The sequence below is a fragment of the Cnephaeus nilssonii genome, assembly GCF_951640355.1.
Source record: "Cnephaeus nilssonii genome assembly, chromosome: 11".
In the NCBI taxonomy this organism is placed as follows: domain Eukaryota; kingdom Metazoa; phylum Chordata; class Mammalia; order Chiroptera; family Vespertilionidae; genus Cnephaeus; species Cnephaeus nilssonii.
Window position 1 is genome coordinate 79,915,883 of NC_137082.1, and position 20,246 is coordinate 79,936,128.

The following is a 20,246-nucleotide window of genomic DNA, read 5'->3' on the forward strand; positions in this document are numbered from 1 at the left end:
ATGTATATAAATTATATCTCTATTTAAAAATGCTTATTAAATCTTATTATGAGTAAAGTAGTGCATAAAAGTAAGTTTAAGCACATTATAATCCTAACATTGCACCCCCCAAGACATACAAAAAAAGGTAAAAAAAAAAAAACACAAAGAAAAATAAAAGCTATTTGGTGTTAATTATCCTTTAGATAAGACACAATAGAGAGATTTCCTTTAAAGAAGATACTGTGTTGTATCTTGTTTTGTCTTGCAAAGCATTAGGGATTGATTAAACTATAACAGGTATTCAATCCCTATATGCTAATGAAGTCATACCAGTGAATTATGAGTCTAAGTTTTAAAAGCAGCCACATCTGCATGTGACTTTAGTCCTGCTGCTTGTAGCCTTGTGATTTTGCAAAGATTTCTATCTCTCTCTAGGCCTGCAGAAATGTGGTGATTACAATAACTATTTTAAAGAGTATTAATAAAGATATTATGTGATAATGTATGCAAATCACTCATTGTAGTGTCTGCTATGTAAGTGCTCAATAAATAGTAGCTATGTATTTATTACCATTATTAGTAGTAGTTGTATCATTGGTTATTATTTAATTAACTAGAGGCCAGTGCACGAATTCGTGCACCAGTGGGGTCCCTTGGCCTGGCCTGCAGGATAGGGTTGAAACTCGCTCTCCAACATCCCCCAAGGGGTTCTGGATTGCAAGAAGGCACAGGCCAGCCCAAGGGACCCCACCAGTGCACAATTGGGTTCGGGGAGGGCCATGGGAGGGCTCCAGCGCATGTCCTGCCCATCTTGCTCAGTCCCGATCAGCTGGACACCAGCAGCAAGCTAACCTACCAGTTGGAACATTTGCTCCCTGGTGGTCAGTGCACATCATAGTGAGCTGTTGAGTGGCCTTAGCATATCATTAGCATATTACGCTTTGATTGATTGAATGGCCTACTGGACAACCAGACACTTAGCATATTAGGCTTTTATTATATAGGATTATCCTTCTTCATGAATTACAGACAAGAAGCAACTGTTAGAGAGGATGAGGATAAAAGGAAATCCTTGTACACTATTGGTGGGAATGTAAATTAGTACCACCACTATCGAAAATAGTATGAAGATTCCTCAAAAAATTAAGAATAGCACTACCATATAATCCAACTATTCCACTTCTGAGTATCTGGAGAATGTGAAAACACCAATTCAAAAAGATACATGTACCCCTCTGTTCACTGCAGCATTATTTACAATAGCCAATATCTGGAAACAGCCTAAATGTCCATTGATGGATGAATGGATAAAGAGGATATATTTAGCCAGAAAATAACAAATACCATATGATTTCATTCATATGTGAAATATTTAAAAAAACACCATAGAGATGGACAAACAAACAAAAAACCCACAAACTCATAGAGGAAAACAATAGATGGTAGTTACCAGAGGGGATGGAGGGAGAGGGAAACAGGTAAAGGGGGCCATTGTGTGGTAACAGATGATAATTAGAGTGTTGGTGATGAGCATGATATAGTAATATATACAGATGTCAAATTATAACGTTGCACACCTGAAACATAAATAATGTTATAAACCAATGTTACTTAAATTAAAACAAAACTAATATGCAAAATTGAAAGCATAGTGAGGCTTTTATTGCATTGGTTGGCCACCTATATAACTCCTTATCAACATTCACTTATTCAGTCAGGGATTCAATAAATATTTATTGAGCAGTATGTAACTTAACTTCTGGGCAAAGCCAGCTGTCTGTGACCAACTTCTGGCATCAACCTTTGGCTCTGTGCCTATCCATCCTGATTTCGGGCATTCTGAGCCAGCTGTCTCTGTGCCCAGTGACATGGGCTTTCTGGTTAGCCCTGTCTCCCACTTTGATCTATTTGTTGTCAGCCCTCCTGGCTGATATGTCAGTCTGCCTTATCACCAGCCCCAGGGTTTATGGCCTTTGACTTGCAGTTTACATTAATGAACTGATTTAGAGTTCACATCAGGTGTGAAAACTCTTGTGCCAGTCATCTAGCTCCTTTGATGTAAATCTTGGCAACTGAGGTCTATTTATTCTACTGGCTAAATGTGCTAGAACATTAGGCAAATACAATTAATTCTGTGATCCTAAATTCTGTCTAAAAAGCAATACTATTAACTTGCTTTTAATCTTTTCAAGGCACTTTAAAAAATAAATGTCTAATTTCTGTGTGATAGTAGTATGTAATTTACTAACTTTGATCTCCTTTCCTTCCTTCCTTCTTCCCTCTTCCATCCATGTTTCCCTCTCTCTCTTTATCTCTCTATTTATATCTCTCTATCTAATCTTCTCCCTATTTACTATTTAAGTTGAGAAGTTATTTGACTTCCCTAGAAACACCCCAGTCATGAGCAGCAGAAATGGTTCAGGGTTCAGTAGCTCAATAGCTGATTTCATCTCACATGCATTTTCCTCTGTCTCATACATTTTATAGTCTTATCAAGAAGAACACTGTCTATATTCAGATACCAGATTTAATATTTTGCCATTTTAAATTCATCACTGGAGTTCATTCACCAAATAATTTAGTTAAGAATCCAGGTGTTTTTTTTATCCTTCCTTCAATAGAGATTAGAGCTTTTTAAGTATTAGAATGGTCCAGTTGAAATACATTGCCCTAAAAATTGTAGTAAATTCCCTGTCACTATTGGTGATTAAGGAGAAATTGTGTAGCAATATTTTGGAAAGATTACAGAAGAGTGTAATGTTCCAGAACGGATTAACTCAGTAGTTAGAATAGATTTTATTTAACATTATCTTTTCACTCTAAGGTTGTACTTTTACCTATGTTAGCTTTCTTCCTAGTTAGAAGAGGTATTTTTTAACATCAATGTGTGTGCCCAATATATTCTTAAAAATTTCTTCAGAGCTACTTAAAGCACTATACCTTACACTTAATGTACTTGGTTGATTAATTAATTTGTAAGTGCATTAGACCAAAACTAATAATGTACTAACGACAAAGTTCTAATACAGTGCCTCAGATTTGTCCATGTGACTCTTAGGATCAAGCTTTGGGAACGTCTAGCCGTTCCTTCTGCTTCGTCATATCTCTTCATTTCTATGGAGCTGTGCTTCCATAATGGACCAGTGTGTCCATTAGGAATTCGTTGTCGCCCCTCCATTTTAGTTTCAAGGCCAAGTCCTCAATGCAGCTGAACTTTTGGAGTGAGGCTGGTGGAGATTTCATTATGCAGCTTCACTCCTTACACTCTATTCTTCCCTCTGATTATGCAAAACTGTGTCCAGAATGAACTCATTTCAATTAGTTGCCTGTCAACTCAGAGAGGCCTATTTAAAACAAATTAATTCCAGACATGCACTTGATAATTTAAAGCCACCTGTAAAACCACATCATAAGACAGAAATAGAAAACAGTTTCCAATGATGAAACCATTCTGTGGTGACAAGGATTATAAGTCAGTTGATGGCCTCCTTTTACAGTGTATCCTTGGATCCTTTATTTCCTACTTTTGACAATCAGAAAAGGTCCTGGGTTTCTTCGTCACAGGCAGCTGTATAACCAGCCCTTTGACTTCTGTTTATGCAACCTATTTGACTAGTAGGTCACATGGAGACTTCAGAAAGAACAGGCTCAGTGTGCTGGCGGTGTTCTGACTCACTATTCAAACAGTTGTCACTATGCTATTTGTTTGATCAGTTCTCCAGTGTGCATTGAGAAGCCTGAATTGAGATTAAAATAAATAAAGTTCTATTCAGTGATATAAGCTTTTTTATCTTTTAATTAGGTAAATTCTTTATTTTTAAAATATTGCCTCTTTGAGTCAATGATTTAAGTGCCTATTTGATAGTTATTATGAACAACAATAAGGTACACAATAGAGTATCTGATTAGCTTATTATTTTACAGAGTAAGAGGCAGAAAAGACCAATATCATATTTTCCATCAGACTTCTACAGAAAGATAGAAGACAATCTGATGATGATGATGAAGGCGATGCTGACCATGATAAGTATAGACCTGAGACAAAATAAAACCATTTATTTTAGTTTAGTGCTGCACACTATGTCCTATATTGGTTCCACAACATAAAAAATAATCTAATCTATAATAATAAAAGCATAATGTGCTAATTAGACAGGACATCCTTCCAGATGTCCTTCTGGACAACCATCCAGACAAAGCCGCAGCAGGCGGGGGCTGAGCCCCTTGCATGAATTTCATGCATTGGGCCTCTAGTGTTAAATAAGAAGTATGGTATGGAAGTTAAGAAAATAATGGCATTAATAAAAAATAAAATTCACTCTGTAGTTTCTGTTTACTTTTTCTATAAACCTAAAACATTAAAAATTACAACAGTATTAGAGTCACCATTAGGTCTTAAATTCAATTAATTAAGAAAGAAATTTATTACTGATTTAAAATTTTTAATCCAAAGGCCTTATTGCTAGCTGTGAATATATTAAGCTACACAAAATAAATAGCAAACTTAGAGGAAGATTTTAAGAAAATCTTCTTTAAATGTCATGTGTAAGTAGATTGATGTATATTTAGCATATTTTAATAAGGGATATTAACAAATTAACCTGTCAGACAGTCAGCTGGCATTAATGAAGCTTTCTTCTTCTAAGAACTTTAAAGTCCATGAACTCTATTTGTCTAAAGTAAGCTAAGCAAACCTTTTAGAAAACTTAAATGACTTCTCTCAATCTAGGAGAGATGTGAGAATGTCTTGATATAGATTTTTGAAACATTTGAACTTCTCTATCTGCTTTTGTCAAGTGTTTCTGCATAGTCTTTGTGAGAATACATAAGCAATGTGTAACCATAGAAGACAACTGGATGATTGACAGACCGAAAGCTGTCTGACATTTTACTTTGTTAATGTCTGTATTTTGACTTTTGTACAATGGGAATGCAGTATTCATTCAAAAATTGATTAATGGCAAATAAATTAAGATAAAGAACAGACTTCTGATGCTGCAGTTGTATGTGACTTCTCTAAATTAAGGATGCTACAGGCAGAGCTATGGGCAGAACTGAGTGGAAAAGATTTTCTGATTCCAAGATCAGAATTTTTTCATGATATTACATTCATATTTTTAAAAAATTCTCCAGGGATGACAGAAGTAAGTTAAGTCAAGGAATTTTATATTAATGTGAACACTTTTACATCTTATATAGATGTGAAAAACCAGATTGTATTCTTCCAGAGGATAACCAAAAGAACCGCAAAGCCTGTACAGCAGGAACTTATTGACTTGTCCAAGTGAAACCTAACACCATGCACACTGTACATTGATTTTTTCAGAAGAATGCTTTGAAATGCATCCACACAGTTCCCCCTGCTGAGTCTGTAGACTTGCTATTAAAATCAGCACATTGTTTTGAATAAAGCTCCACTGAGAGCCAATTAGGTTTAAAATTTGGGTTAAAATGAATGACCAGGAATCCATATTACATGATGTTAACAAGCATTAACTTGAAGTCATTAACTAGCCTTTTACAACCTGAATGAATCACAGCTTGGGGATTGCCCATCTTTAATGCCTGCAAGAAGTTCACATTCCTCTTGCTAAAACATGCCCCCTGCTAGGATGTCTTTTCAAACTAAAATGTTTAAAACTACGAAAAGGTCAGTGGAGTCTCTAGTCTGTTACCTTTAAGTCTGTGAATACACAGTAGTTTGCAAGATTCAAAAGGCACCTGTCAATTTTAGATAAAGAACAAATTGAAAGTAACTAAGAGACATTACTCTTATTTTCTCCTATATTGCCATAAGTGAATAATGTCTCCAAGGTATTATTTTTTTCTAGCAAGTTCTTCAAATGACCATGGTAAGTTAAGTCATTGCCTGTATCGCTACCTCTATAATAACAATGATTTACATTGAATGATGGTGTAAGTATAATACAGGTAATATTTTTAAGATATTAAATGAAAATATTTTTTATTTTTACCTGGTATATTTCCAAGATCTTAATTGTTACCAACCCAACCAATGCCAAGGTAGGATGAGCTCTCTTTCAGGGGGTCCAGTTGTGTGAGGAAAACTGAGCTTCCCTCAGACAGAGTGCTTGGGAAAAAGGGGGGAAAGAAAAACCCCTTAAGAAAGGAGAAATAGCCAGATATTTATTCAAGGTATCACCAGAAGAGATCTTGTAATACCCCAAACTCACCACTAGAGGGAATAGAGATGCATGAGATCAGCTTAATTCCAATAATTAAAGAAAATAACATCATTTTTGCATTTCATATTCATAGTGTGCAAAGTTTAAATCTACCATATGTGTTTTAAAACACACAAAAAATATTTTCAAAAGCACAGGCATTATGGGAAGGGATAAGGGATATTGGATTGTCCAGGTGAGTCCAATACAATCAATCAGAAGGCTCCTTATCAGAGAGAGGCAGGAAGCTCAGAGTCAGTACAGGGCGATGTGACCAGGAAGCAAAAGGTTGGAGGGCTGCAAGCAAGGGGCCAAGAGTGAAGGAATGCAGGGAACTCCTAGAGGCTGCAAAAAGCAAGCGAATAGGTTCTCCCGCACAGTCTCCAAAATGAACCAGCCTTCATGACACCCAGTGACAGTGATTGGACTTTTGACCTCTACCAATATCTGATGGATGATAAATTCATATTGTTTCAAGCTATTACACTTGCCAACAAATGGAATGAACATACATTTTAGTGAAGTTAGTTATACATTTATTTAAACTTTTTACTTAATAAATAAAATCCATTTAGGGTTAATAAGGGATCAAGAAAAATGCCTGGCTGGCATGGCTCAGTGGTTGAGTGTTGACCAATGAACCAGGAGGTCATGGTTTGATTCCTGGTCAGGGCACATGCCCAGGTTGCCGGCCTGATCCCCAGTGTGGAGTATGCGGGGGCAGCCGGTCAATTATTCTCTCTCTTCATTGATGTTTCTATCTCTCTCTCTCCCTCTGACTCTCTGAAATCAATAAAAATATATTTTTAAAAGAAAAAGACAATAGCCTTGCCCAGAATCAGAGATGGTAAAAACAGATGCAGAAGGAGATCTGTGGAGTATGTGAGAAGGTGGATGCAAGAACAGGATAGATTCTTAGATTATTTGATCCATCTCCCTTGCTTGGGAAAAAATAAACTGGTCCAGATAAGAAAAATATGTGTTACCTTATTCACATAGCAAATATGCCGCAGAAATATTATTAACCAGGACTCTTATTATATAACCAACTAGAGGCCTGTTGCACGAAGAGATTCGTGCAATAGGCCTTCCTTCCCTCGGCTTCCAGCACCGGTTTTCCTCTGGCACCTGGGACCCAGGCCTTCACTCAGGCCGAAGTCTGCAGTCTCCATCTTCCCTGCGGCTGGTGCCACTCCTGTAGATCCCTTCGCCCCCCCCCCCTCCCTCTCATAGCAGGCGTCCTGCCCAGCCTGGCCACTACGTGCCTGGAGCAGCTGGGCGGCCGCCATCTTTGGCCTTCTAATTTGCATATTTCCTCTTGATTGGCTGGGGGCGTAGCGGAGTGATGGTTAATTTGCATGTTTTTCTTTTATTAGTGTAGATGATCATACTACATATCAATTGAGAACTTGAGAAAAGAATTTCCTAATTTATTAACTAGTAAGGGTGAATGTCATTCAAAGAAACTGAAGGACAAAACACTCCTATCTGGATTTACTCAAATAAACAAAATATGAATTAAATTACTTCTCTGTGCCAGACACATTGCTGGCAATATAGAAATAAACAGACCCTAACTGGTTTGGCTCAGTGGATAGAGCATCAACCTGCAGACTGAAGGGTCCCAGGTTCGATTCTGGTCAAGGGCATGTACCTTGGTTGTGGGCACATCCCCAGTAGGGGGTGTGCAGGAGGTAGCTCATCGATGTTTCTAACTCTCTATCCCTCTCCCTTTCTCTTTGTAAAAAATCAATAAAATATGTTTTTTAAAAAAGAAATAAACATGATTTCTTTGGAAGGAGACATATCTGTAAACTTCTATACATATATGGGTATTCTAATTTGACTTTAAATTATGTCAATAACTGGGATTTCTTAAAATATCTGGCATATCAGTAAAAAAGATCACATGGAATTCTTTGAATAAATAGGAATAAGGAGAATTTGGGTGAAAAGTTGCAAATACCCTAAAGGGAAAGGGAGTCAGAGAAAATGTTGGCCGAAAAATAATGCCATTAACCTTTACAGCATCATGGCCATCTTTTCATATGAATTCCAATCAGGTCTGATGATTTAATATGATGGGGAAAATTATCTCAAATAAAAAGTAATTAATATGTTTCTAGATATTTTGTTCAACCTGATGAGACAAGTCAAAACTGTCAACATTGTGACAACAGGAAGGAAGCCCCCATGTTCCCCACTGTCACACAGACACAGTGGGTATTCGGCACATGGGAGTTCTGCAGTGAGCACAGAGCTCTAGCAGCATCCTGGGCTGGGGAGATGGAGGGCACCATTACTCAGCAGTGGTGCCCTGGGCAGCTTGCTGGGTGAACTCAGGCAGTGATGTGGAAAGAGCTTGCAGCTTCTCAGATACAGGTGTTCATCCAATAGGACCAGAACAGGAAAAGAAGAAAATAACAAAGCTGCTCAGTGGCAAAAGTCACTGGAGATCCTCAAAAACTTTGGAAGCATTTTAAAGGCTGGAGGACACCCAGCCGGTGTGGCTCAGTGGTTAATTATCTACTTATGAACCAGGAGGTCACAGTTCAATTCCCAGTCAGGGCACATGCCTGGGTTGCAGGCTCAATCACCAATAGGGGGCATGCAGAAAGCAGCCAATCAGTGATTCATTATTGATGTTTCTAACTCTCCCTCAGCCTTCCTCTCTGAAATCAATAAAATTACATATTTTTTAAAAAGGCTAGAGGAGCTGCATTAGTGGATGGAATGCAATTCAAAGAAATTCTATTTATTAAAGTCAGCATGACTCTATATATCTCTCACAGGTAGTATGATCTAGGAAAACATGGGTTTCACATATGCAGATAGCTAGAAAGATATAAACAGACAAATAATAGAGTGTAATACATGCTGTAATAGGAAATTATACAAGGTATATAAAATGTATACACATACATATTCACCCAAGTGGCTGAATATGGGTCATAAGAACCCGTGCATTTTATGTTTTAAACAATTTCTTCTTGCATTTTCCCAAAATGCACATTCCACAAATGGAACTCAGCCTTTCTACCTATAGCAAGAATAATAGAAAATTAAAATTTTATAAAGGCATGTGGCCCGTGTCAAATCATTATGACTTTACCTGTAATAAAGGGTCTATTAATATGGATGAGTTAAAAATGATCTAGTTAATCAGTTTGAGACATGATGAAAATCCATCCAAGCAGAAAAAGAACTAAAAGTCTATACTTTCAAAAGCCAAGAACAATTAAATTCTCGCAAGGAAAATGTCCAAGGGAATTTCACAATCGTGGGCAAGTGAAGATGAGGAGACTCAAAGATATTGTTCAGTTAATTCCCCACCATCAGAAGATTGGGGTGAAGCTGTAAGCATGCTGTTTCTTCCCCAAAGGGACAAAAGCCTTTTTTTTCTTTATTGATTAAGGTATTATATATGTGTCCTTATACCCCCATTGCCCCACCACCCCCTAGCCCCCACTCATGCCCTCACCCCCCTGGTGTCTGTGTCCATTGGTTAGGCTTATATGCATGCATACAAGTCCTTTGGTTGATCTCTCCCCCTTACCCCCACCTTCCCCTACCTTCCCTCTGAGGTCTGATGGTCTGATCAATGCTTTTCTGTCTCTGGATCTGTTTTGTTTCCTCCAGTATCTCCAAAGGGTGGGGCAATTGTATTTAACACAAGGGCAATTGTACTGCTTCATGCCTTGAGGGATTTGTGTACATAACTTAGATTATTTATTTTTATTTTTTTATAAATATGTCTTTAATGATTTTTAGAGAGAGAGAGGTAGGGAGAGGGATAGAGTGATAGAAATCGATGAGAGATGAACTTCATCGATGTGCCCTGACTGGGAATCCAACCATTGACCTCTTGGTTACTGGGTTGATGCTCAACCACTAAGCAACACTGGCCAGGGTAAGTTAGATTATTTTTAATACTGCTTCTTATGATCCATTAATGGATTTTGAAATCAATTTGGTATTGTAATCTGTGTATAAGGAAGCAGATGGAACTAGAATAGAATAGGTGATATCACAGCACCTCTGACCTACGAAGGGGGCTTTGAAAAATTTTTATGTCATTTCTCTGAGTGCATGCATTGGTACTGAATCAGTGTTCAATGCATTTCGCATAGTACATCATGGTGAAACAGTGTTTAAATACATTGAATGAAATGGTGAGGCTTATATTCTCATTTTTCCTCTGAACAAGAGTTCCTACAGATTCAACACAGTTGACAGAGGTTGTTGTGTGGAAGTAATTTTATGAGATCCCGCTCCACAGAATGTAGCACTTTTGTTCTTTTCAGAATTTCTGCAAAGGTCTTAACAAGGCATCTAATGTGGTAGTGCCTCATTCCAAATATTCATATCTGCACAAAGGAGGCCTTTGCTAATCCTCTAGACTAGCTTCAGTTTTTAGTACATCTCTGTTTGCTTCAAGGTGGTAATTCTGGTTTGTATCTCATCCCAACTTTCTTATACCATTTTCCTCAATGTATTATTGCTTTTTGTTTTGATAGTGTCAAACAATCATCTTCAACCTAATTATGACACAAGAATCTAGTTCATGTTTTATAATAACAGCGTTTGAAAAGCATTAAACATCAACCAATGTAAGTATAGTATGCCTAGTGCCGAGATATGTGTTATAAAATATAATAACTACTTAATGTTTTACTGTCAGGAAATATACAATCTAGAAGATGAAGGAAAACATAAAAAAGAGCTTCAAGGAATATAAGACATTATGTAATTAAGGACTAAATTGTATGGATTGTACAGATAATAGTAAGGGGAGAAATTGATGTACAAAGACTAGAATAGTCCAGGGATATTTTGGGATGAGTTCAAAACTAGAGTCCATCAGGAATATTTCAAGGTGAGTTAGTTGAAGATTTTTCCTTCTTCTGGGAAGCCTGGGAATAACTGGACAAATGAGAGTTTTGGTGACATGAAAATTAGAAGGATGATGAATATCCTAGAGCCGTGGTCGGCAAACTGCGGCTCGCGAACCACAGGCGGCTCTTTGGCCCCTTGAGTGTGGCTCTTCCACAAAATACCATGGCCTGGGCGAGTCTATTTTGAAGAAGTGGCGTTAGAAGAAGTTTAAGTTTAAAAAATTTGGCTCTCAAAAGAAATTTCAATCGTTGTACTGTTGATATTTGGCTCTGTTGACTAATGAGTTTGCTGACCATTGTCCTAGAGCATGGGAGACCTTTGAAGGCATTACTGGCTGAGATTCACCCTGGCAGAGCCCTGAGAATCCAGGGGAACACCTGCCTGCAGGGCTTCAGGAGGGTGGAAGAAGGCCATGGAACATGAAGGTGAGTGTGCTAAAGATAATCCAATGCATTTGAAATCTTTCCCAAACCAACACTAAAGCAAAAAGAGGAGAAAGGGCATAAGTTAAGAAGGTGGGAGGGGGCGGGAGGAGCTGTTTGCTAAGAGAGAATGCTACAGATTGCTTCAAAAGATTATCAGTGTTCTGTCCTAGTGACATCTCTGTTTTTAGCTAAAAGCTACATAGAGTTTATGTACTTGGAAAGACTATTCTTCTTTATCAGAAACTGCTTAGCCAAAGGAAGAAAAAGGGCACAAAGATAAAAGGACCTTTCTTCTTTCTCCTTTTTAATTGACTTTTCACATCTGTAAGAAGAGGTTTAATAACTCAATAAAATTTGGCTTAGTCTTCTGCTAACTGTTGCCATCTATGAGGAATTGATTTCAGTAATTAAGAGACTGGATACACTAGTGGGTTGAGAAATTAGTTGTTGAAGTGCAGAGGTAAGCAAAACAGGGTGATTTATCAGCATCATGTTGTCAGCGATGTCCCAGGCTTTGTCTACATTTTTCTCTACCAGCTTTAACTGGTGGCTTGTGTTCTCACATGCTCCATGGTGAAATATTGCTGCGGGAGCTCCAGTAGTCATGTCACTGTTCCAAGTGGGACAGTGGAAAAAGACAAGGGCATCTTGCAAAAGGGCAAAGGCAGATCCAACTGTCTGAAGCAGATACTCTCTCAACTTTCTTCCAACTCTATGAGTCTAAAGGCCTGGTGCCGAGGCAACAAAAAGTGTACTCTCATATTACTATAGAGCCATTAAAACACTCTGTACTCTTAGCACTGTGATAAAGATATAAACATTTTGTTAGAAAAAAACTAGAGAATATATGCACCTAGATGTTAGTATTTAGAAAAGTATGGTTTATCTCATAATTATTATGATAATCAATAATTAAAAAGTGCCTAAATATGGATGATGAAACACAGGCTAAGGAATTTGCTAATATCACACAGCTAGTAAATAAGACCAGAATTTGAATGAATCTGCTAACAACAAATGCATTTAGTTCAATAAAGACAAAGAGAGAGAAAACTATATTTTTTTTCAAAAAAAAAAGAAAAACAACTGCATCCTTGAAGCTTCCATAATTGGGGATGGGGTTGGCTGGGAAGGAAGTCTGTAGCTAGAATATTCACCTGTGACCAACAAAAGCAAGCTTCCTTTTTCATTTAGTGTGGTTTCAGTGAGACACTAAAATATGGCCGCTAATTACCAAACCAATTTAACAAAGAACAAAATATTTGCTTTAACAGCTCCTATAGCAACCGAACTGGAGCACCAGAATATTCCTCTAACTTATAATTTTTCCCTTCTTCCCAGAATGCCAAAAGAAGCTCTGAAATATCGCTATTAAGAAACATCAAGAGGCTCTATAGTGATTGATTCTGGAGTTCACCAAATAAAAGAAAAAGAGCTATTTGGTTAATGAGGACTCTTTTACAACATTGAAAATGAAAAATGAACATAAAGCTTAAAGCATGGCAAGAGAAGTTCATTTGTCTTATTGAAACAAACTAAAATATCTTATTTTTCCCATTGGATCTTAGTATGTGGGGATTAAACTATTTCATCAGTATTCCATTAGTGAAAAGGATTAGTGCTTTTATATTAACTGACAGACATAATTTCCATTAAATTTCATAATTATAGAGCCACATAATCTTTTCATTGTATTGTCTCAACTAAATGTTTTCCTCTTCAATCAGGTGCTACTGAACAAAATGCATATCTGAATAAATAGAAAGTGATCCAGGTAATGGTAATCAATAGATTATGTGGAAAGCAATTATGACATTTCAGTGGAAAAGAAAACCAAATTGGAAAACAAAAGAAAATGTAAAGCAGTAGAGAAAAAATATACAGATAGAACAAGAGAGTGAGAATGAGGAGGGTGGGGTAGAGAGAAGAGGAAGAGAGAAAAGAGAGGTGGAGGAGAAGAAAAAGAAAGTAAGGAAGGAGGGAGGGAAGGGAGAAAGCAAAGGGGATATGTGGTCATTTTAAATTAATCCCAAATACAAAAATTGAAAGTGAGAGTTCATTAAAGAGTTAGAAGGCCCCACATCCTATCAATATTTCTCCCCTCTCACTCACGTTCCTTCCTCAGCTACCCACATAAATGCAGCCATATATTTGGTATAGGGCATTAGGACAGGGAAAACAAACAAAAAACAACAACAAAGCTATGCATGACAAATTGTATGATAAGGTTCTTACCATGGTTCTGAAGTAATCACTGTATGTCACTGGATGCAGTTACATCATCTCCTGGGCCTTACCCTATGGGACTTCCTTTCCTGTGTAAGAAATAGAATGAATAAATGTAGATTGTTTTTAGCCTTAAAATTTTAAGCTATTTTTAATCTCTCTTTCTTTATATCTCTATTTTTCTCTATCTCTATCTCTATTTCTAGCTCTAAGAAAATCCTCGGAATGAGATGGACATATCTTTGTGAGACAGTCTTTGGGTACTATGGACAAAAGTTTCTATTGAAATTAACCTCACAGGTGATCTGATAATAAATTCCTAACTGGGCAGGTCATGGAGGGTAGTCATGCCTGGGGCCTATAACTTCTTTAGTAAAAGGCTTATCTTTCACTCATGCCCTCACCCCCTGTTGTCTATGTCCATTGGTTAGGCTTATATGCATGCATACAAGTCCTTGGGTTGATCTCTCCCCCTTACTCCCACCCTCCCCTACCTTCCCTGTGAGGTTCAACGGTCTGATCAATGATTCTATGTCTCTGGATCTGTTTTTGTTCATCAATTTATGTTGTTTATAATGAGATCATGTGATATTTATCTTTCTCTGACTGGCTTATTTCACTTAGCATAATGCTCTCCAGTTCCATCCATGCTGTTGCAAATGGTAAGAATTCCTTCTTTTTTACTGCAGCGGAGTATTCCGTTGTGCAGATGTACCACAGTTTTTTAATCCACTCATCTGATGATGGGCACTTAGGCTGTTTCCAGATCTTAGCTATGGTGAATTGTGCCACTATGTACATAGGGGTGCATATATCCTTTCTGATTGGTGTTTCTAGTTTCTTGGGATACCATCCTAGAAGTGGGATCACTGGGTCAAATGGGAGTTCCATTTTTAGTTTTTTGAGGAAACTCCATAATGTTCTCCACAGTGGCTGCATCAGCCTGCATTCCCACCAGCAGTGCACGAGGGTTCCTTTTTCTCTCCAGCACTTGTCATTTGTTGATTTGTTGATGATAGCCATTCTGACAGGTGTAAGATGGTACCGCACTGTCATTTTGATTTGCATCTCTTGGATAATTAGTGACTTTGAGCATGTTTTCATATGTCTCTTGGCCTTCCTTCTGAGTGGGGGAGGGTAAGAGGGGCAATGGGGGGATAAGGACACATATGTAATACCTTAATCAATAAAGAAATTTAAAAAAAAGGCTTATCTTTGCCTTAAGCAAGCCCTGCCCATTGTTTTTGTGCATACCTTTGAAATGCTTCTTTTTAGACTCCTCTTTCTAAAGTGGACCACCCTTAAGAGAGCACACTCTTGACTATCCTGTAATCCAATCCCTACCTTGCTTTCTCCCACTTTTATGTAATTTTCCTTACATTCCCTCCTTAATCTCAGATGCATAAAAGAAACTGCAAACTATTATTCTCCTAAGCATTTGAAATCTTTCTCCTGGCATATGGCATCAGTTTGGCTCAAATAAACTCATAACAATTCTCTACAGGTTTGGACGTTCTTACAGTGGCGGCACCTATCTCACGTGTTTATTCCCCGCCCCCGCATGTTTGATTCAGAGCCTTCTGGCAGAGCACACCGCATTCACCAGCCAGAACTGACGTAAATATGATGGCTGTGCAGGCAAGTTTGCCTTCAGCAGCTCTTCATTCCTCTTTGCTGCCTACAATTTTGGCTGCTGACTCCATTCTTCTCATTCCCCTGAGTTCCTGCTACATGAGTGGACCATGTTATCCCCGACAGCACCTCACTTCAACTGGACATTTTCAGGTCACTTTCACTCCCATAGGACCCTGTTACTCACCAGTGGATGAATGGCTAATATTGTACAATCCAATGTCATCACTGTGAATTTCTTAACAAGCTTCTAAGTGAGCCCACTCCTATAGGGAGAGTTGGCATGAATACAAATAAACCCAGATTTGCACCCTTCTGTGAATATCCTGGGATTGTTTTGCTGGTACCAAAGAGTCAGAGCACACAGTGAAAGTGAGGATGGAGTTTTCTCCTGAAAATAATCGATGACACAACCATAAGTCATTTTGGGAAGAGCTTAATGTTAGAACCCCAGAATGTTAGACCCTCCCAGAGCAAGGACAATGGGCCAGGTACAGAAACTCACCAGGGCAGAAAGCTCCAGATGCCTAACAAGGGGCAAAACTGGGCAAACAAGAACCACACCCCCAGGGTAACCTCTCCTCCCCTAGCATGTTGCTGGTCATGTGGTTTGGACACCTGATCTTTCATATCACAGGTCAGGCGATTTAGACCCCCTGACCCTTTTCTCCCTAAAGATAATATCTAGGCCTCAGTTGTATTTCAATTCCAGGCTCAGAAAAGCAGCAAAGCCAGACAGTGATGCCCTGGCTGCCTCAGTACAGCTTTTACACTCAGTATGTCTCCTCAGCCTTGGGTATCTGATCATTTCATGCCCCCCTTATAGTAATGCACATACTTAGCTGCCGGCGGGTTGGTTTCTGATATGTGGGGTAACTGTTTATTAAGACTAATCATTAACAAATAGAAAGAGGAGGGAAATGTTAGGACTGTGGGGCAATACAATCCTTAATGGTCATTTTGTAAGCTTCCTGCCACAGGAGAATGAAAGACCAGGAAAAACTTGTTGGACAGCAGGAGTCAGACCTTACAAGGAATTGAAACTGTCCCAAAGACACCTGATCGCACACCTGCATTCCATTAGCATCCAAGCCCAGCTCAGCCCCCAGACCCACTGCGGATAAGAGATTCCCACCAGTGACTGCATAAGGATGAAACTCCAGCTCCTGGGTGCTGCCCTCATGACCCAATGTCCCCTTTGCGCAGTGCTGTGCAGCCCTTCCCTTTGGATAACCCATTCCCCAGCCCCTTTCCTTAGTTAAATAAATTCAATGTTTCTTAAATCACCGTCTGAGATGGCTACTTAGCCTGCCTGCTCACCATCCACCATGTTCACCTTTCACTTAATATTGAAGCAGGATGTGAACATGTAGGGAGGTGAGACTTAAGAAAAAAAAAATTCTTCATTCAAAGCGCTAAGGTTTGATTGAACTAGCTGTTGGATCATTGAGATTCTGAAGAAAAGTATTTGAAAGACACTTTATAAAGCCTATCTGCTAGGTTTATATATTTTGAGATGAAGCCTGAATGGAGTCACAATTTCAAGAAGAGACTTCGAGAAAGCCTCTTGCTACCCTTTACTTAAAATGATTTCCCAAGATGGTCAGACATGTAGTCTAATATAAATCTATTATATCAAATTAAGCCCATAGTCTACATGAGTGTTCATTAAAGTTCTCAGGCCAAATCAAGTTGGAACCAGATGCCAAAACCGGTTTGGCTCAGTGGATAGAGCGTCGGCCTGCAGACTCAAGGGTCCCAGGTTCGATTCCGGTCAAGGGCATGTGCCTTAGTTGTGGGCACATCCCCAGTAGGGGGTGTGCAAGAGGCAGCTGATCAATGTTTCTAACTCTCTATCCCTCTCTCTTCCTCTCTGTAAAAAATCAATAAAATATATTAAAAAAAAAAAAGTTGGAACCAGAAAGCTTTCCAAACCTAGCTTGCTAGGGAAACATTGTTCTAGTAAGCGTGTGTTTGAGATGTACATAAATTATTTTAAATTTAAATGGCATTAGATCATTGCTTACTTAATTACTTTCTTAAGTTGTAGGAAGTAGGCATAATCTAACATTATTCCTGAGCCATTGTTTATTACCTATATTTCACCATAAAACAAATTTTCAGGAGCTCCTGAAATAGATAGGCTAATTCTCTCAGCAGGAAATAGCCACATACAAATTTTAAAAATTCCTTTTGACTATTTAACATTATCTGTCTCCTTTCTTGTTATCAGATGTTATTGATTTGTCCTATGTTTTCCTTCACATAACCTATTTCAACTCTTCCTATTGTTATATTCTATGTACGGTAGACTTGCAAACTTAGTGGCAAGTGGTTATACTTGTGTTCAAATAGCACAAGTAAATGTTGAGCCATTGAATGAGAGGCATGTTATTGACACATGCTTTAGGACTTCCAGTTTTTGTTCACTCAAAATTGTTTCAGATTGCACTTTATCCCCAGACTTGTTTAAGTCTGTGTGCTTGAAACTGCTAGTAACTAAATTCCAGTTTGTTAAGATGTCTACAAGTCAAGAGATGGAAACTTGCTGTGGGATCACGGTTTCATGGCAGATTAGATGGCTTTTGTCATTATTGCTAATCAGGCAAACTCACTTTTATGTCATCCTCTGCCTGACAACTTGATAACTGCTTTTTTATGCTACAGTATTCATTATCTACCACCTTACTCTTTCATAGAAATGTCTCATAGCTTTTACCCCAGCAGGCACTTGATTAAAAGCCATTGAGATTCATTCAATGAATAACACACTGTCTGCATATAATCAACTTTGAAAAATAAAAATAAAAGCAACAACCTGTTTTTAATTTTACGTAGGACAAAGTATTTTGTCAGCAGCGAGGGAGAATGTGCATATACCTGTCAACAGATGGGCTTGGAAGCATAACTAAATTCTGACTTTAATGTTAAGTTGTGATTAATTAAAATATTTTTGTTTGGATAATAAATTATTCCTCTCAAATTACAGGTTAGAGTTTGAAACAGCTTGCTGATCATTTGCCTTTTCAAAGTAGAGAGTCGTCAAGATCCTAATGAACTGCCATATGCTGGGTTTCTTTGTTTTGAAACTGTTAAAAATGTATTTCAGGAGACGAATGGCCTTGTTGAGGACTTGGGGGGAAGTTTGTCAGTGTTATTTGAGGGTACTTGTGCTCTGTCATCTATCTCAGAAGGAAGAATGGTCCTGTTACAATAAGGTGACAATCAGGGACATGCCGATAAAGAAAGCAGTATAGTTCTAAAGGGAGGGATACTTTCTCTGGTTATCTGCTGTGTGAGCCACAGTCCCTAGGACAAAGGTAAATCAAGCACTAACTTTTGATAGGGTGGTAAATGATCAATTCTATCTGCTCCTTAAGATGAGCTACGTTACTACTGGTGCAATTTAGCATCATTTTCTGCTATACATCTTCACACCCAGAGCAGATTGTTTGCCGTTTCAACTAATGGCTTGACACCATTGAACCAACAGTGGGATATTTGCTACAAATAGAGACAGACACGGAGAATGGCAAAAGGATAAGGAGTTAGTACATTCTCCTAAGGAAGTCTGTGTATATAGCCTTGCCATGCCCAGGACATGGAGAGATAAAAAATTATAGTGTAGGAAAGAGAATCCAGGCTGACTTTTACATAAAACATGTTTTAAGACAGATGACACAGAACAAAGAGCCTCAAATAACTTTAAAGGCCTTTGTTGGACTGCAAAGGGAAATAGAAGGGCAAGAAAGGTGTGAGTGTAAAGTATTATGTCCCTCTAGTCATTTTTCCCAGCCATTTTAGGCCATTATTTGTATAAAAGGCAGCAGCTGTGATTCTCATGACCTCTTGCCCTGATCTTGTTTTGGACAGAAATAAAGAGCCCCTTACCTATAGCCTACTTCTTCATGGACAAAGTTTTCAGAAACACTAATTTGCTTCTGGGGTCAGATCTCAGAAGTGCTAGTAGATTGCAAGGGAAATCTGAACTTTGCCAGCCTGGATGTCCACCACTATGGCGCCAAAGACTACAAACAGGACTTAGGGTGTCAGTGCTGGCCCACCGAGGAATGAAATAATTGTGAGTGTGCGCTTTGAGCTCACTCTTCCTGGATCACTCTCCAAGCACATTTTCCTGTATTAACTCATTTAATGCAAGTTTAATTTCAAATACCAAATTCTTAATTCATGATTCTATTTTTTTAGGACCACTGGTTTTCTTTAATAGACAAGATTGAATAATGGGAAGGGAAGGGGGAAAGACATCAATACTGACTTTCAGAGAGAGAAATAGCATTAAAAGTGTTTGCTTGTGCCCAGGAGGTGTAGCTCAGTGGTTGGCTGTGGACCTATGAACCAAGAGGTGATGATTCGATTCCAGGTCAGGGCACATGCCCAGGTTGTGGGCTTTACCCCCAGTAGGGGGCATGCAGGAGGCAGCCAATCAACGATTCTCTCTCATTATTGATGTTTCTACTATCCCTCTCCCTTCCTCTCTGAATTCAATTTAAAAAAATTAAAATGTGTGCTTATGAGGAAGGGGCAGTATGTGGGTGTTAACCTACCTGACTATAGTGTGGAATCTGGGCCATAGACTAGTCTGTGGTGTGCAGCCTAGGTCATAGAACGGTCTTGGAATTTGCATTAGGAAACCAAGACCTAAGGCCAGCTTTCTATCTGTGACTGTATTTATTTGTGGCCTGCAGAAAATCTGTTAATTTTATGGCTTTTAGACCCTTGACCTCCTGAATCTAAAAAATAAGGGATGCTATAAACCATTTTTAAGGTTGCTCTCAGCTTTAGCAATTGGCAGTTATGATTTTAACATGTGGTGAATTTCTAAGTGAAGAACAGTGAAGGGGATTTCACTGTGGCACTGAGAACCTATAAGGAGAGTGTG

General features: G+C 38.5%; 1 protein-coding gene across 1 annotated transcript in view; it reads right to left on the bottom strand.

Annotated features, from left to right (window-relative positions):
• SYT4 (synaptotagmin 4) overlaps positions 1–20,246 on the bottom strand; it is a 276,953-nt gene that overhangs the window by 136,870 nt on the left and 119,837 nt on the right. The window contains exon 4 of the transcript XR_013814225.1: positions 13,724–13,803. The gene's annotated coding sequence lies outside the window, so the exon portion shown is untranslated. The remainder of the gene's footprint in view (positions 1–13,723; positions 13,804–20,246) is intronic.